Genomic DNA, 7,243 nt, shown 5'->3' with positions numbered 1-7,243 from the left:
AGAGTTGTGCTTAAATTCGGGATCTTGAGATGAGATTATTTTGGAGTTTCCAAGTGAAACAAATGTAACCACAGTGATCTTTGTGGGAGGGAAAGAGGAAGGTCAGAGGAAGGAGGACAGATGTGAACAACGAAGCGGAGTTCAGAGTTGGAATTTCAAGATGGCGCACGCGTGGCTCTGAAGGTGGACAGGGGTCAAGAGCCACGGGATGCCTTTCAGCTGCTGTAGAAGGCAGAGAAATGGAATCTTTCCTAGATCTACAAAAGGATCGTAGCCTTGATACACCTTAACTTCAGTCAAATTCAGTTTATTTTATACTTCTAACATTCAAACCATAAGACAATACAGTTGACTTGTGCTCAGCTGAAAAGTTTATAATAATTTGTTAAGCATCACAAGACACTCACACAACATTCTGTAACTCCTCAGGGTTAATAATGTGATCTTTCAACCACAGTAGTGGTGATTGGTTTAAACAGCTGTGGCCATCAACAGTGACCCGTGTTGAAGCAGGGGAGAGAAAATAAAGCGAACCCATCACCACGGCTGTTGGGTAACCAGGAAGCTCTGGCAGCCAGGGGAGCCGATGGAATGAAAGCGCTGCTTCCCTGGTGACGGGAAACTTCAGAAGTTCCGTCTTTTTCCTGGCCTGGAGGACAACATTCAAGAACAAGCGTCACCACAGAGCTCCAAGACAGCACTTGGGCCGTAGTCCTATTCCCTATAAAACTCAAAAACATTACCTGAGCCTTTTTAAAAGATTAGAGTCATGGAGACTGGAAGGAAACGTTGAGGAAATGCACTTAACATTTGTTTTTGTGAATAGTTTCATTTCTGTGAAGCTCTTGCTACCCTCTTTATGTTTTATAAAATATAAAAAACAGTTTTCACTTTCTGGCAGGAGATCATCAATTAATCTCAAAGCAATTCAAAACCAACTATGAAATATTTTATGGATATGGAACAAATTTGGGATGTTTTCCTTTCTAGCATTTAGATAACTGTAAAAAAATAAACGGAAGGGAAAGGTTTTAAAAACTCCACACAATACAAATTGTGGTGTGGTCCAAGTTTGACTAGCCTTCTGTCTGTCTGTCTGTCTGTCTATTTAGGCTTTCTTCTCTTTGCTTGTGTTCAGCATAAATGTTTCTGTATAGAATTTTGCCAAAATTGTCACCCTGCTTAAAAATTGATTTTTCAGGTTAAGCAGGGGCTCAAAATAATAATATTCTATTTTTACATTAAAATGGCTCCATGAATGTCTTTATAGATATACACAATTATGAATATGAACACATCTTATTTATCCGGCTCACTACTTCAGAAATATGTGCATCACATCACGAGAGCTGGGCATAACCCAGACAAAAAATTTAAAAAATCATTCCAGGTGACAGTCAAGCAGTTGTTGGACTCAATCTTTTTTTTTTTTTTTCTGTTTTTGTTTTTGTTTTGCAGCTGTGTGCAAATCATTATATATCAGTAGCCATGCAGAAATGATGTCAACATCTGGAGTTTTTAATAAACAAATACCAACAATCTACCATTCGATTGCTCTTTCCCAAAGCAGGGATTCAATAAGAGTCCTTCAGACACCTGCTGCAGGGAACTCCTCAGAGGTGCCGCTCTCACTGTCAGGCATGATGTTGCATTTTCCTGGCTCTCCTTAGCTCACAGAAACTGAGTGTGTATGTGTGTGTGAGTGTGCTCAATAAAAAACAGAAACACAGAAAAGAGAATGTTGAGTAGTTGAATATACCCATTTTTCCTTATTTGATTGTCAGTGGTGTTTATATTAAGATACATTAATTGTATTATAAGGACCTCATAATTTTTCCTGTCAAACTTAGACTCCACATGCTCTGTTAACATAGTATAAATGTGTTTCTAAGTCTTATTCACACACCACGTGAACAGGCTTGGATCATAATGATTTCCAGAGAAGCAATGGTGGACACCAATCAAAATGAGAATTATCAGGACGGCCGGGGATTTAACTCAGTGGTTCGGACGCCTACCTCCCAAGCCCAAGGTCCTGACTTCAATCCTTGGTACCCCCCAAACAATGTATAAAATGAGAATTATCAGAATTACAGTAAGAGGACTACTTAGTTTTAATGTCTATTTCAGAGTCATACATTAGGGAAATCAGGCGATTGGGCTAAATTTCAACTGGAATTTGCCATTGCAATGCAGTGGTCATATTAAAGTGAAACAGCTTGAAAGTAGTGTCTAGTAATGCTTTTCCCCAAGTGCCAGTTGAACTCCCTGTGATGAAGGCAATGTAAGTGCAACAGATGGATATTAATGAGCATTGTTTGAAGTATGTGTACCTACCTGTGTTACTGAAAATGTGGTTCTCAAAGCAGAACAATAGGATTGTGTAAGAGCTGTTCAGAAATGTGAAACCCTAGCCTCTACAATTAGACCTAGGGGATCAATTGTTGGCCAAATGTCTGTCTTAGTTTTTTAGGTGATTTGCATAGAAGCCACATTAAAGAACCACAGGCTAATGTGCTTCAGGGCATGGGTAACTTGGGTTTGTTTATAAAAGTTGCTGGTATTCATGTTTGAACCCAACTCTTTATTCATGAGCACACACAGATTGCTGGCCAATATATGTAGTTTTCAAACCCTCATCATAAAAATCCCTCTTATATTTCATTTTTTATTATTCAAAAATTCATGACTGAATCTGCATGGTATGCTTTACAAATTTAACTTTAAGCAAAAATGAAGGAACACAATAAGAATGGCTAATTTGATGAAGACAGAGTTAGACGTAGTTGCAGTGAATGTCAAGGCTAAGAAAAAGGTTTTTGCTAAAACGTGTGAAAGTGCTTTCTAGATGATAAACCTAAACGTCATAGTTGAAACAATATTTATGGGAAGGTTGGATTCATATTACTCTGACTACCATGCCATAGACTTGTCCTTTAGGTATTAGAAATAACATTCAGTCATTAGTAGACACGCCATTTAGGTGTGTTTTCCAACACAGTTAATGTATTAATCCTGGCTTTACAGTGGGAGTTAATTACTTTCATACAACAGAAATCTGTTGTCAGGCAAGTTGCTGGAAGGGCATTAGAAATTTGCAACTCTCTTGCTTTGTTTCCATCGTTGCAATATATCATTGAGTCCGTGTTCCAGGAAACTAGAAGGAGAGAAGACAGCATAAGATCCATGTGTCCTCTTAATCAGAGAAGTGTAAAACCCTCCAAGAGCCTTGGCTTCGGGCCCATTACCACATGAAGCCAGTGGGAGGTGGTGATGGAGACAGAGGCTGGAATGACCTTGAGGTCAGCCTGTCAGAACTGTCTGAGGAGCCAGTCTACAGTTGCCACAGACAATATTTACAAAACCTAGTTCATTTTTTGGATCAATGATTCTGTAATCAATAGACAACATTTATTTTGATTGATGTCTGTGGCCAACATCTCTCTGAAACAAGCCAGTGCAGTTCATGCTCCTTAATTGCTTAAAGATGAACATCTTTCTATGCGTTTCTTGCCTGCGATGACTTTAGTAATGAGTTTAATACATACAATGGAAAGGACTTAAGTGTAGTCATTTTCCCCAGTTCCTACCTCCAACAGGATAGAATAATATAAAACAGATGTTCTTGCACTGTTTCCACATTTGCCTAGGGAGGTGAACTGCATGGTTTTCCTCGGTGACCTATTGCAAGGTCTGCATGCACATTACCTAAAGGACGCTAGCCCAGGACATTGGACTGTGTCAAACACAGCTCCGTCAGCTGCAGGATGCTGAACTCGGTGAACTTTCAAGGTCTCATCTAAGGATGTTACCGGATTCGCCTGCTTGTATTATCTCGGGACTTGCTTATATCCACATGAGGTCAATGCTGCCTCCCTCCTATTAATTTTCCTGCCATCTGTGCAGCCAGATGTAGTGAGAACAGGGTAGGATCTCCACCCTCCACCCTCAGGAAGCAAAGGCAACTCCGCCCAGTGGTTCTGCCTCTGCCTGGCAGCTGATTCTTCTCTTTGTTTGTCTGTGCTCTCCTTTGCCGAAAGTAAATGCCCTGTGCACAATAACCATCCATTTAGTGCATGGTGACCTATGACAAATGGATTAAGTATTTCTTCACTTTCTCTACTCATGAAATATTTTGGAACTTATTTGCTAGCCAGATTATAGCTTGGTATTCAAGAGTGATTGGTCGAGGATAATTAAGATGAGATTCAGGGCCGGGGATTTAGCTCAGCGGTTCGGTGGCCTGCCTTGCAAGCACAAGGACCCGAGTTCAATCCCTGGTACCAGAAAGAAAAGAAAAAAAAAAAGATGAGATTCAGTCAGGGAGTGAACTGAAATTAGCATGAGGCAAAGAATGTCAGGGCCTGAGGTCCTTATATGACAAGGGTCTGCTCCAGTGCTAGGAACCAGTCTTTGAATCACTCACTCCAGGAATGTGGGATTGATTAAAACAGGAAGCTGTCTCCTGGTGGCATAAAAGTTGCCACCTGGACTACTGTTGGTTCTCCAGCTTTTTCTCGCTCATTTTGCACACTTAATAAGGTAGCAGGGAGTATCAAGTGACATTTCTTGAAAATGTGTTTTTCAACAGTGACGTGTAGACTGTGGTCACACACGTGTCCTATGTCTGGCCTCAGATTCAACAGCTGAGACATCCACAGAGAGATGAATCCTCCTCCATGTCACACAGAGCTACCAACTGCGCTGCTGAGCCCCCAGGGCTGTCTCCAGATCGGTCCTGCGCTGTGTTTGGTATGTGCGTATTACAGCTACCTTTAGACACAAATTTGCGAATCTCATCAACCAAGTTAAAACTTGTGTTTACTGCGTGGAAGCATCACTTCTCTGTCTAATAAATAAGGGCAGTCTTAGGAATAAATCTAATTTAAGGCTAAAGCATCCCTAGTTCTTTTGATGTGTACAAACATCAGACATTCAACTGGTTTCAGTAGGTACTGGTGATAAAAAATTACTAGTAATAATAATGATAATGGATTACTAGTTTTGTCTATCCACGCTCTTCCTTTCACTGACTTTTTAGGTGTTTTTAAGTCACTTAGCTTACCAGGAGCTTCATTAAGTTAAACCTAGGTAATTAAGCAATGAGTTGATCGACTCAACCAGTGAAGTTTTCCTTTGTAATCAAAATCTGTATATGTTTGTACATACTTTTAAATTCAGTCTTTAAAACATTATTTAAAGCTACTCAGGAAAAAGTAATGAGATCTGAGGCAGCAGAAGCAAGTTCAACGCGAATGTCAGATTTCTATCCACTCCTGAAATCACAGGACTCTCAGGGACAAAGATTAAAACAAATATTTGGAAAGTCCAGCCAGTCCAAAAGAAATTACAAATTTACCATCTTAGGTTCTCACCACCCACTCCCAGTTGATCAGATGCTATGAACTTCAATCCATGTTTTATCAATGTGTAACTAGCCCCGTGGCTTTACAACTCATGGCAAATTTAAATTTAAATTTACTTTTAAAATTAATTTCTATATCCCTGGGGATGTTAGAAACTAAAGTGCATAAATATTTGCAGGATTTGGTCATCGATACTATTCCAAGTAAATATAACCTTGCACTGTATTGATAAACAGAAATGGCTTCTCTTTATATGTTTTATATTTTATTTGTACTTTCATGTATTATATATTTCAGTTGAAACATCAGGATATTATGCCTTTAAATTATTTATAGCAACTTTGTCATTACAAAAAATACAGGTCCATCAATGACTTATATTCATGTCCCATATACATGTCTATATCATATCCTTTTAAAATTTATACCTAGCTGAACTTTCAAAATTAATTTATCAGTGCGAACTTCAAAGTAAAATGTAATAAGTATCCTCAGAGAAATCACTTCTCTTAAAATGGACAATCAAGTTGCCGTGAATCACACATTGGGTTCACTAGAGGAAGTGTGTGAATAACTTTAGTTTATTCTTTTGCCCCGTGGGTCTCAAAGGCATCCTCACTCTCTGATGAGTTGTCTTCAGTGCCACCAGCCTACAGGTCCTGGGAGGACACTGTCAGTCAGCCTCAGAACCAACCTAATGTGGCTTTTCCACGGCACAGATTTGTGGGTGTCACTGAGCATTAGGGCGAAGGCCAAATTGCCTCTTGGGCCAATGTTTCCTCCCGAGCAATTGTCTGTGCCTTAGAAAGAAATTAAACATGACTTTGCCTCAGTTTGCCTTTAAATGTTCATCTACCTATCATAAAGTTGCTCCTTGTATTCCCTGGTCTGTCATGCTGCACTCATGGTTTGTGCTAAACTAATGAACAATAAACAAAGACATTTCCAGCTAAGAGTAGACACAAAGACCAAAGCTATTTCCTTAATAAAATTTTCTTGCTATGGCTTTACCAAAGGGAGATCCACAGAAATTAAAAACAATAAAACAAGAGGCAATGCAAATATCAATGTTGAATATCCAAGTCTATATTTCCATAAGAGCCCCTCTGATACTATAAAAAGAATTCTTTGTTCTTTGTCAAGGACTCCAGCTCTACCATTTACTGTATAGGTCATAAGGCAGTGAATCGGATTTTATGACTCTCATTTTTTATTTTTCTTTCTTTTTTTTTTCTTTTTTTCTTTTTTTTTTTAGTTTTTTTGAGACAGGGTCTTACTATGTAATTGAGACTGACCTGGAACTCACTATACAGACCAGGCTGGTCTAGAACTTGAAGCAATCCTCCTGCCTCAGCCTCCCGAGTGCTAGGATTGATTGCAGGCATGCACCACCACACCCGGCTTTTTCTTTTTCAATAAAGTAGAATAGAGATAACCTCTGTTTCAAGATGTGTTTGAATATGCATGCAGTACATATAAAAACACTTACTGGATCATGTGAGCCATTTAAGAAACACACAAATCAGGTGCATCTGAATTTGTATCCTAAGTCAGATCTTCTTTTTTTTTTTCAGATCTTTTGTAATTGCTCAGAATTGTATTTATCTTCAATTATCTGTGTCTTTGACATGTGTATAAAAACAACATTCTGTTACAGGTAGAATCTTTAAATGGTGCATTCACTGTTTGTAATAATTGTACTTCTTTCTTCACAATAAACTGTGCTAATGGCTAGTCCAGGAACAAAAGCAGTACAAATTTATCAGGTCAGAGATATGTGGTCAAAGGATACATCTCGAGGCCATACTCCTAAATGAAGTAAACTGCACATGCATGTATAAACACCTCACCATCTCTCTGGTGTGAGAAACTGAAAG

This window comes from Fukomys damarensis, unplaced genomic scaffold (assembly GCF_012274545.1).
Source record: "Fukomys damarensis isolate Sample0158 unplaced genomic scaffold, DMR_v1.0_HiC HiC_scaffold_6, whole genome shotgun sequence".
NCBI lineage: Eukaryota > Metazoa > Chordata > Mammalia > Rodentia > Bathyergidae > Fukomys > Fukomys damarensis.
This window is presented reverse-complemented; position numbering follows the sequence as displayed.